Source organism: Mustela nivalis, assembly GCF_964662115.1.
Source record: "Mustela nivalis genome assembly, chromosome: 5".
Taxonomy (NCBI): Eukaryota; Metazoa; Chordata; class Mammalia; order Carnivora; family Mustelidae; genus Mustela; species Mustela nivalis.
The window spans coordinates 33363963-33376100 of NC_139024.1; the positions used below are offsets into that span (position 1 = coordinate 33363963).

General features: G+C 38.2%; 1 long non-coding RNA gene across 1 annotated transcript in view; it reads right to left on the bottom strand.

The window, feature by feature from the left end:
- Nucleotides 1-12138, bottom strand: part of LOC309865518 — a 721161-nt gene that overhangs the window by 698156 nt on the left and 10867 nt on the right. The window contains exon 2 of the long non-coding RNA XR_014312143.1: nucleotides 573-675. This is a non-coding gene — a long non-coding RNA (uncharacterized lncRNA). The remainder of the gene's footprint in view (nucleotides 1-572; nucleotides 676-12138) is intronic.

The following is a 12138-nucleotide window of genomic DNA, read 5'->3' on the forward strand; positions in this document are numbered from 1 at the left end:
TGTGAAATTAGAATTTCTAATAAGTACTGCAATTTTTTTAACCCAATTAACACAGAGAACATCTTGAGACTGATTAGTACAATAAAAATTATTACCTTATTCTTTTGCTTCACAACAGCCAAATTAAATACTGTACTTAATTATGCAGCATTCATTCCTTCTCTGCTAAAAAAAAAAAAAAAAACACCCTATCATTTTAATAAGAGTTCTAATATTTGTATGTGAGCTAAAAATATAGCACATGCATCTGTAGCTCACCGTCTTTTTGCAAAGTTTTTTTTTAAGAGTCTAAACATCAGTATTATCACCAGTGGTGGATTATGATGATACTAGTCTATTCTTAAACCAAATATTCTACCTAAAAAACAAACAGTACACACAGAATCGACAAAGTAACTAACCTCCCCAAATTGAGTTGAATATATTATACCTCTGCTTTTTTCTTAGCTTTTTAGATGCAGATTAACACAGATTTGCCCCCACTATACTGTTTGTGATTGAGGCTGAAACATATATTTAAGAAAATTAATTGTTTAGGAAAAAAATTAAGTATCTGTAACAGTGGGTCTTACCTCAGATGCTCATTTAGCACACAGTGATCTGTCTCACTCCTGCCAGGCAAGTGGGAAAGTCCAGTTTATGCTCGGCATGATGATCCTACGCAGAGAGTGTCTGCTGCCATGTTAAATAAAGAAAATGATCATTTAAACCGGGGCTTTTGTCTCCCAATATTTCCTCCTGCTGCCCCTTTCGAATCAAAGCCCAGAGAGGCAGGCACATCTGGCGGCAGTCCCTGCCCCTGACCGCAGCTGCCTCTGGAGAGCTCCCCCCTTCCTTTCCAGCTCCTCTGCATCCCCTTCCTGGGCAACTTCAGCCCCCTAAAATGGGGGAAAGAAACGATGACATTGCAGGCAGAATATGAGATTGTTTGCTCAGCCTCTGCAGCCACCTCCTTCCTGTCTAGATATTTTACAGAAAGGGAATGAGAAGGGGGAAACAGCGAAGGTGCTCTGAAAATCAGTCAGACACAATGCAATAGGGAGATGGAGAGGAGGGAAAGGAGAATGAGAGAGCGAGAGAGTGTGTGTGTAAGGGGGGTGGCTGTCAGTGCAGATAAATCTGCATATGGAAATTAGGGTTATCCTGGGTACAGTTTTATTTAACTATGATCTACTGTTTTTTTAATTAGACCAGAATTTTAGCAAAGGAAAGGAAGAAAGAGAGTCTTGAAATCAGAAAAAGCAACTTCTAATTCAATAGACTTAAAATTTCACAGCATCTGCAAATAGCAGATCTAGAAGTTGTAGGAAAGAGAAAAGAACAAAAAAAACCAAGGCATTTCCCCCCTTGTTTTGTTTGATAAACAGAAGACCTCCTACCTGTCCAAAAAAAAAAAAAAGAAAAGAAAAGAAAAGGAAATTGGGATGAGAATGTGAAGAATTTGAAAGGAAGGAAAAAAGAAAAAAAACAAAAAAATACCTTTCATGGTCTGTGTAAAATTTGTCCTTAAATAATGGAAAAATCATATGGGACAAAGGAATTATCAAAAGTAGATGATTGGCATTTTTTAAGGAAACCAGTAGCAATATATTTCTGCATTTTATGAGGCATGTTTTTTCTTTCCTTGGAGATCACCTTTCACAACTCTAAACCAAGGCAAAATGCTACTGACTATAATCAGTCTACAGATGTCACTAATACCAGTTAACTACTCCTTTTGGGGTGCTGAAGATAAAACAATGAGGCAGAGTGACCAAAGACTACAGGAGGGTAGATGGTGTGCCCAGCACTGAGTCCTCCACTGGAGGTGCTGGTAGGATAGCAATTTGATCAGAAGGAAGCAAGAGTTATTTCTGTAATCTGTCAGGGGGATTTGCATGGAATCAACTAACATTTTCCTACTATCAAACAGTTATCAAACACCTATAACATGGCAAGCATTGTGGATAAACACTGAATGGGTCCTGCTCTCAAGAACTCCAAACTAAATTGGAAAAATAAATAAAAAATGAGATAATACCACAGTTTTATAAACAAAGGAGTGGTTCCATAGTCTTGATTTGAGCAGTATAAGGAGATGTCAATAACCTCAGAGCTCTCCATCCACTGAGCTGACTGGGTCCCTCAAGATCAGCTCAGGCACTCTAAGCAAGTTACTTTGTCCCTTTGAACTTTAGTTTCTTCACCTGTAAAATACCTGTTTTTTAAGTTTAAGATTATATAATAAAAATAAAGCATTACATTTTTGTCTGGCTTATGATAATTGCTCAAAAAATAGCAAATCAATTCTCAGTTCAGCTGGCACCTCTTCTGTGAATCTTTACTCAACATCTGCAAACAGGCTCAGAGGCTTTTTCTGCAATGCTCCCACTGTTCTCCACTATATCATTATAATTTTCAGCAGGTATATTGCTATACCAGTAGATCTCAACTAGGGGCCATTTTGCCCTCTAGGGGACATTTGACAATATCTAGAGACATTACTAATTTTGACAACAGGAGGAGGGTTGCTATTGGCATCTAATAGGCAGAGAGGCCAGGGATGCTAATCTAGAATACACAGGACAGCCTCCCAGAACAAAGAATTATCAGATGTCAATAGTGTAGCAATAAGCGTAACTAAGGTACCAGGGGTCCTTAGACAAAAGACTGATTCTAGATCCAGGGCAGGAAATATATAAAATAAGCCTAGAACATCTTGAGGTGCTAGAAAGAAGTGTTCAAAAACAAAAACAAAAAAATACATCAATAGGGTATGTTACAGGGGTAAAGGAACCATTTGAAAGAGCTCCCAATAACTAAACTTGGAATTGACTGAGCAACAGAAATATAAAGTTGTTTGGGTTATAACCCAAAGTATGATTAAATACATATACATGAGTCCATACTGATATAAAAATAATGAAAAATAAATAGAAGAGACAAATCTTCTTTGGAGAAGAATTCCAAATAATTTCTGTAAATAATCCTCCCTGAATAATACAGAGCATAATTCTTCACTCCTTGAGTGCAGGCTGTTCATTGTAACTTCCATAGTGGAGGTAGGGACAGGACTCAGGAGAATAACTTTAGAGTGGAGAAACCTGACCTAACACTACTTCTGCCAGGTGATCAAGATTAACATCAACGACGATAAATCATGGGCGCCTGGGTGGCTCAGTTGGTTGACCGACTGCCTTTGGCTCAGGACACGATCCTGGAGTCACAAGATTGAGTCCCGTATTGGGCTCCCAGCTCAGTGGGACATCTGCTTCTCCCTCTGACCTTTTCCCCCTCTAATGCTCTCTCTCATTCTCTCTCTCTCTCAAATAAATAAATAAAATATAAAAAACATTAAAAAATTATAAATCATGATCACATATGTACCCTAACCCCAGTCTAGTTATGAATACAAAACAATAACAATAACAACAAAAATCAGCCAAATTCCAATAGAGGGATATTCTACAAAACACCTGACCAAGATACCTCAAAACTATCAAGGGTATCAAAAATAAGAAAAGTCTGAGAAACTGTCACCCAGGAGGAGTCTCAAGAGATAAGAACACTATATGTGGGCGCCTGGGTGGCTCAGTGGGTTGGGCCGCTGCCTTCGGCTCGGGTCATGATCTCGGGGTCCTGGGATCGAGTTCCGCGTCGGGCGCTCTGCTCAGCGGGGAGCCTGCTTCCCTATCTCTCTTTCTCTCTCTGGCTGCCTCTCCGTCTACTTGTGATTTCTCTCTGTCAAATTAATAAATTTAAAAAAAAAGCTTTAAAAAAAAAAAAGAACACTATATGTAATGTGGTGTAATCCTGGATGGGATCCTTAAACAAAAAAGAAACATTAAGAAAAATTTTTAAAAAATGCAAATAGAGTGTGAACTTTAATTAATAATTTATCAATTAATAGGTTTATTAATTGTAACTACCATACCATCTTGATGTAAGATGTTAATATTAAGGGAAATTGGGTGCAGGGTATATGGGGACTCTCTGTGCTATCTATAGAATGTTTCTGTAAACCCAAAACTGTTCTAAAAAATAAAATATATTTACTTTTAAAAGAGCCAATAATGCCGAAGTCTAAAAAAAAACCCTCCCCTATACTATATTATAAGCTTCTTAAAGGCAGGGGTGGGCACCTGGGTGGCTCAGTGGGTTAAAGCCTCTGCCTGATGCTCAGGTCATGATCCCAGGGTCTTGGAATTAAGTCCCATATCCGGCTCTCTGCTCATCGGGGAGCCTGCTTCCTCCTCTCTCTCTGCCTGCCTCTCTACCTAGTTGTGATCTCTGTCTGTCAAATGAATAAATAAAATTAAAAAAAAAAAAAGGCAAGGGTTTTATGGTTTTGTGGTTTGTGTTTATAGGCTCATGGTGGTAGCTCATCCTCAAAAATGACCACCAATGCGCCATGCCCTTAGAATTCAAACTCTTGTGTATTCCGCGCCCCCCTTCAATCTGAGCTGGCCCTATGCTTGTTTTTGACAAATAGAACTCAACAGAAGTGATAACTTGTGAAGCTAGGTCTCAAGAAGCCTTATACTTTCCACCTGGGTGTCCTGCAATACTTGTTCTGGGACAGGTGGCCATGGGGTAAGAAGTCTGAATCTACTGAGATCTCCATAGAATTAAAAAGCTGGGGCTATGAAATGGGGAAGCAGTAAAAGTGACAGAGAGAGTGTGAAGAGAAGAGAGATTGCCAGCCAGCCCCAAGAGACTCCATCCAGTCCAGCTGAGGGACCCAAACATGTGAGTGAGGAAACCGCATTTGTCGTCCAGTTCGTTCAAGCCTGCAGGTGACTGTAGTCCCAGCCTCCATTCGCCTGCGATAGAATGAGTGGAACAAAACCAGAACTACTCAAAAGAGTCTAGTTTACCCACAAAACCACAGTGAGCCATAATAAATCACTGGTTTAAGACATTAGGTTTAGGGGTGACTTGTTATAAAGCAATAGATCAGTCCTCTTTATTTAGTAAGCATTCTAGAAAAATGAGAAAGGGGTTGTCATATTGTGGGGAAAAAATAATGGTGGAATTTCTTTCAACACTTTAGACCATTTCCATTAAAAATAAAATCTACCAGTTGGTAAATTTAGCAAGATAATGGGCTTTGCACTCAGGTATTATAAAGGTAATAGAAGAAATGTGGTTAATATATAATACAGTAAGGCCAAGCTGTGGTGGAAAGAGCAAAGGTGAAAAGAAAAGGATTAGTTATGGCTTATTTTGGATATATATTTTTAAAATGTGCATTTTCTACTTTAATATATTCGCAGTGATTTTAAAATTTATTAAGTGTCAGGCACCTTTACATGCAGTATTAGTCTCACAAAATTATATGAGGTATATACTACTTTAACCCCAATTTTACAGATGACAAAATAGTATCTCAGAGTGGCTAAGTGACTTGCCCACAGTCACTCACTAGTATATGTTACCAGGATTTGGACCTTGGCTAACACACTCTAGAGCCCATTCTCTGAGTACAGTCTAGTACAGAAGATAAACATAAATAAAATAATCACACAAACAAATATGTATAAATATGAACTATTCTGTTTTGTGCCATAAGGCAAAGTAAAGGATGTTATAATCACAAAACACATACCTGATCCAGCCTGGGAGTTTGGGAAGACTGTTAAGGGGTTGAGGTCCAGAGGGTTACCTGGGTTAGCAGCGCCCGGTGCTGGGTAGATAAGTGGCCCGTGAACCAGGAAAAGGCAATGATGAAAACTCATACAAAGATGTATGATTAGCTGTTGGTGCTGTTGGTCAAGTGTTTCTGTAAGAACTCTAGTTTATAAGGGTCCTACAAATAACTTCTCTGGGGGTCACTAGTTGGGCAATGATGGAGTGTCATATTCTGGCAGAGTGAGTGCGGATCCACAAGAAGAGAAAGGAAAGAGACTTAGTTATGCTCCCTTTATTAAAAAAAAAAAAAAATCCTCAAAAATTGTCCAGACTTGTGATCTCCATTTCCCCTCTATCATCCCTCTTAACCCACTGCCTTCACTCCTCTGATTATGCTCTTAGTCACCAACAACCTTCATGTTGCTAAATCTACTGATCAGTTCTTGATCTTCATTCTTTCAAGCTGTCAGCCGTATTTGACAGAGCTGACCATCCTTCTTGAAATGCTCTCTACATTTGGCTTCCCAAATACCACACTGTATGGCTTTTCTCCTACTCTACTGGCTACTCCGCTTCTCTGTGTTCTTTACCAGAGTCTCCCATCTCTGGGTTCTGTATGATGAATTGCTGCAGTGTTTAGCCCTTGAACTTATTCCCCATCTATATTCTTTACCTAAATGATCTCAACTAGTATCATGACTCCAAATACCATAAATATACTGATAATTCTTAAATGTATATCCCTACTTACACCTTTTTTCCTGAACTGAAGACCATTATACCCAACTGCCTGCTAAATTTATCATTTAGATAAGTAGGTGAGCAGATTCTGGAGCTAAGCTCCCTAGATTCAGATCCTAACTTTGCCTTCCATTAGTTGGGGAAAATAGATATAACTTCTTTGTGCATCAGTTTCCTCAATTGCAAAATGGGCATCATATTATTAATCTATATCAGAGAGACATGAATGAGTTAATATATTTAAAGTATGTCTTTTAACAGTTCTTCACATCTTCCAAGTGACATATTGATAGGTATCCCAAAACAGAATTCGTCTTCTTTGTGACTCCTCATCTTAGTTAATAGCATCTCCCATCACCCAGCTGTTAAGCCAAAAACTTACTTAAGCATATAATGAAACTCTTCTCTCACACAATTCACAACTGTTCCATCAGCTAATTCCATCTCACACAATTCACAACTGTTCTGTCAGCTAATTCCATCAGCCCCACCTTCAAGTACATCTCGACTACACCTTACCACTTTTACTTAAGTCTAGGCTACTAAATTCTCTCACCTGGAGAATTACAAGAGCCTACTATCAGTATGCCCACTTCCAAACTTGCTCCGTATATTTTCCCCACTGCAGTTGGAGTGATTTAGAAAGACCTGAGTTTCACTACTTCCCTGCTCAAAACCCTCCAGTGGTTTCCCATAACACTCACAGTAAGCCAGAGTCTTTATAACAAACAAGATTTGACCCTCTCCATGACCTGCCCCCTCCTAGTCTCATCATTTCCCACTTGCTCTCTTTCTTACTTCTTATGGGAAATCTTGTTCTTGCTCAAACATCCTGAATATGCTCCCCAGAGATCAGCTTGGCTTGCTCCCTCACTTCAGTCAGATCTCAGCTAACGTGTCATTTTATCAGTGATGCTTCTCTATGTCTTCCTATATAAAATAGCAATATCTGCCTAGGCATTCTCTAACCTCTGACTCTGCCTTATGTTTTTAAAGTACTCACTTATATTTTGTGTTTGTCATTGCTGGTCCACCCTCCACTAGAATTTAAGCTCCATGTGGATAGGCCTCATATTACTTACTGTTCTATCTCCAGGATGCATAACAATACTTAATATTTACCAGCTGCTCCAAAACTACTTATTGAACAAATGAATGTAGATAACTTGTTCTGAACAGACTGTTAATTCCAGAATTCTTAGTAAATTACTTTTTGCTGAATCAGTACACGTGCCCCCATCCCTACCCAACCTTACTACCTAACTATAGTGTATCTTTCATGTTATACCCCAGTTAAAGGTAAAATCTGGCTGTTAGGATACTGAATTATGCTTTCCTAGAGCTGTTCCATACATGTACATTCTCAAGCACCTTTCTTCTCAAAATGATAAGCAAACCTTTTCAAAATTACTAAATCACAGCTTTTCTGTCATGTTGCTGGTTTTCTACGTAGGGAGAGAAATCTAATGTCTTAGTCAAGATAGTTTAAGGAAACGAGGTTAATTATTGTAATAATACATCAACTCATCCATGAATAAAAGTGTAAGAATATTGATACACCACAAAAAGCACCAGAACTAGAAAATAGAAAAGCCTTTAGGAGTAACTCAGCTCTTCTCTTGGTTTATCTTTGTGTTTGTTCTTAGTCTCATTCTCATTTCGTTTAATTATCTTCCAACTCTCTGGCCACATGGTCTTTCATCTGTACTCTTCTGGGCTCTTTTCTCCCCTCTCTACTATCTCATTTTCTCTACTTAGTTCTGCACGTGGAAGTTCTGCATGTGGTGGAACTGTGACTGTGTCACAGTCCCTAAATCAGAATCACCTCAGATCAAGTGCACAGGGCAGAAGCTAGCCCTTTATGGTCCCATTACAAATCCTTGGGACAGAGAAACCTTTAGCTGGCCAGGGAGGCAGGGTCTTTTCTTTTATATGGGGCTGCCAAGGACCTGGCCTTAAAGAAAGAAGGTTAGATTGAATTGAGCAGATAAGCACCAAAGGGTTCTACCGAAGTCAGAAATCAGATGTGAATAATAAGAAATCTATAGAGTTTAACACTGACTAGAATTTTTAGGGTCAGGAAGATTCTTCTTCTTCTTTTTTTTTTTTTAAAGATTTTATGTATTTATTTGACAGAATGAAATCACAAATAGATGGAGAGGCAGGCAGAGAGAGAGAGAGGGAAGCAGGCTCCCAGCTGAGCAGAGAGCCCTATGTAGGACTTGATCCCAGGACCCTGAGATCATGACCTGAGCCGAAGGCAGCGGCTTAACCCACTGAGCCACCCAGGCGCCCAGGAAGATTCTTCTTTCTTTAGTTTTGATTTAGCCATTTCTAATATTCCAAAATATATAAAATGTATAGAGTGAAAAAAATGACAAAAAAATGACAAAAAGTGACTCCCTTCTCATCTTCCAAATTGTATCTAGTAACTGTTTTAGTGTGCGGCCTCTGTGTAACCTTGCACATACAACTTTTGCTATAATACATAAGTGAGTTCATATGCACTGTGAAGCTGTAACTTAAAATACATCTTAAAAAATAACAGCAAGGTGACATTATCTCTATTTAATAAATGAAGAGAGAATTTGGCAGGTTGTTTCCTTTGATAGCAGCAACTGTCTCCCTGATGGGTCTCTGCACCTTCCTATCAAATGTGAAACCTATGTTTGATAGGTTCACCTATGGTCCACTGCTGGTCAGAATAGAGTAAGTTCACTAAAACACATCTTATCCACCAACTGCAATTAAAAACTCTGGACAAAAACAAAACAAAACAAAAATACCTCAGGATTCTGTAATTTAAAGAATACCACATATACTGAAGAGCAAAGTCAAAATCTAATGGTCAGTATAGTGATGATGAGATTCCTGTTGTTCTTCCTTTGTCTCCCAGCTTTGACCCAAGGATGGACTGAATTAGGAAACTCCACTGCGAGTATGTACAGCAAAATTTCAATAGAGACCTATCTTTCTTGCAAAAGGCCAGCAAAAGAGGCCCCTTCTTAGACCCTCCCCCAAGTCCAGCCATAATCACAAAGCTGTATTGTTATGGTGGACATAGGGTGAGCACTTAAAACTTCGAGCAAAACTCCACATCTTAGAATAGAAAAATAAAGAAAAAAATGACTTTGTTTTGCTAAGAATGTGTCCAGGAGGGGAATCTCTCTTGCTCTCTCTCTCTCTTTCTCTCTCTCTCTTTTTAACTTTTTATTTTTCTCTTTTCTTCCATTGCTTTTTCCAAAGGAGGCTTATCACATGGAACTATGTGGCAGTTCAAGAGGACTTCATCTGAAAGAACTTCATATTTCTATCCAGAAGAATCAGGAAAAGAGTCCCTTTTTTTCCTGGTGAGGACAGAGCAGGGAGGAATCATTTAATTCTGTGTAAATGAATCAATAAATACAAGTCTCAGGCTCACCCCTAAATTGTACACATTGGAAACATAACTAAAGAAGTGAATCAAAGATTTTGCAAATTGAACATGTATATAACCCACTGCCCAAGCTTCAAACCAACCCAAGTAGAATATGCAAAGGGTAGATCCAAACAACATAACAAATGCTTTGAAAACCGAAAAGACATTTACCCACAATATTTAAAAGTTTGAATCTAACTGGACTATTGTTTCCCCAAAAATGACAAGCTTCCCCCCAAAACAAAACATTATTTGAAGAATTTTAACAGAATTCTGAAGTCTCATAAAAATGAAATTATAGAGGATATAATCCAAAATTACTAAACAGGTAAAGAACCAGGAAATCTGACCAAATTTAAAGGGAAAATATAATCAACAGATACCAATCCTGCAATGACTAGATGTTAAAATTATCTGACAAGACGTTAAAGCAGCTATTATAGCCATACCTAAGATATGTTGTGGGTTCAGTTTTATACCACTGCTATAAAGACAATAATGCAATAAAGCAAGTCAGATGAATTTTTTGGCTTTCTAATGCATACCAAATTTATGTTTACACTAAACTGTACTCTATTAAATATGCAAAAGCATTATATCTTAAAAAAACAATGCGTACACCTTAATTAAAAATACTTTATTGCTAAACAATACAAACCAACATCTGAGCCTTTTTAGTAAATTGTAATATTGCTGGTAGAGGGTCTTGTCTTGACATTGATGGCTGCTAACTGATCAGACTAGTGGTTGCTGAAGGTTGGGGTGGTTCTGGCAATTTCTTAAAATAGACAACAATGCAGTTTGCTTTATTGATTGACTCTTTGTTTCCCAAATGATTTCTCTGTAGCATGTGATTCTGCTTGATAGTCTTTTACCCACAGAAGAACATTTTATCAAAATTGGTGTCAACTAAGTGTTTAATCAACTAAGTGTTTTTTTTAATCAACTAAGTTTATGTAATATTCTAAATTCTTTGTTCTCATTTCAACAACTTTCATAGCATCTATACCAGGAGCAGTTTCCATCTTAAGAAACCACTCTCTTTGCCCGTCTATCAGAAGGAACTCCTCATCCATTCAAGTTTTATCATGAGTTTGCAGCAATTCAATCACATCTTTAGGATCCAATTCTAATTCTAGTCCTCTTGCTATGTCTACCACATCTGCAGCTACTTCCCTCAAATTCAACCATGAGGGTTGGAATCAGCTTCTTCCAAATTCCTGTTATTATTGATATTTTATCTCTTCCATGAATCATTAATGTTCTTAATGGCTTCTAAAATGGTGAGTCCTTTCCAGAAGGTTTTCAATTTACTTTGCAAAAATCTATCTAACTATGGCAGCTAGAGCCTTACAAAATATACTTAAGCAATAAAACTTGAAAGTCAAAACTACTACATGAACCATAGTTTGCAGATTAGATATGTTAAAAGGCATAAAGCCAACATTAATCTCACTATACATCTCCATCACAGGTCTTGAGTGACAAGGTGCCTTGTCAATGAGCAGTAATATTTGTGGGAATTTTTGGTTTGTTTTCTTTTTAAATATGTTATTTATTTATTTGTCAGAGAGAAAGAGAGCAGCAGACAGAGGAAGAAGCAGGCTCCCTGCTAAGCAGGGAGCCCACTGCAGGACTCAATCTCAGGACCCTGGGATCATGACCTGAGCCAAAGGCAGACACTTAACTGACTGAGCCACCCAGGCATCTGAGCAGTAATATTTTGAAAGGAATCTTTTTTTTTTTTCCTGAATATCAGATCTCAACAGTAGGCTTAAAGTATTCAGTAAACCATGTTATAGATGAGCTGTCATTCAGGCTTTGTTTTTCCATTGTAGAGCACAGACAGGTTAGATTTTGCATAAATCTTAAGGGCTCTAGGATTATCAGAACAGCAAACACTGACTTCAACTTAAAGTAACCAGCCTATCCTTTGAAACTTTGAAGGCAAGCACTGATTTTAACCTCCTAGCTATGAAAGTCCTACCTGGCATCTTCTTTCAGTAGAAGGTTATTTCATCTATATTGAAAATCTATTTTAGCCACCTTCTTGAAAAATCTTAGCTAGATCTTCTGTATAACTTCCTGCTTCACCTTGCACTTTGATGTTACAGAGATCACTCCTTTCTTTAAACCTCATGTTAGCTTCAAACTTTTCTTCTACAGCCTTCTCAGCCCTCTCAGCCTGCAATGAATTGGAGAGAAATTAGAGCTTTGTTCTGGATTAGCCTTTGAAAGAAATGTTGCGTCTGGTTTGATCTTCTATCCAGACCACCACTCCTGGCTCTCCCCCTTCCCAAATCTGTGCCTTGAAAAATCCATAAGATTCAGGTTCCTAAGGGAGGGAAAACTTAATGCAAAGAAATCAG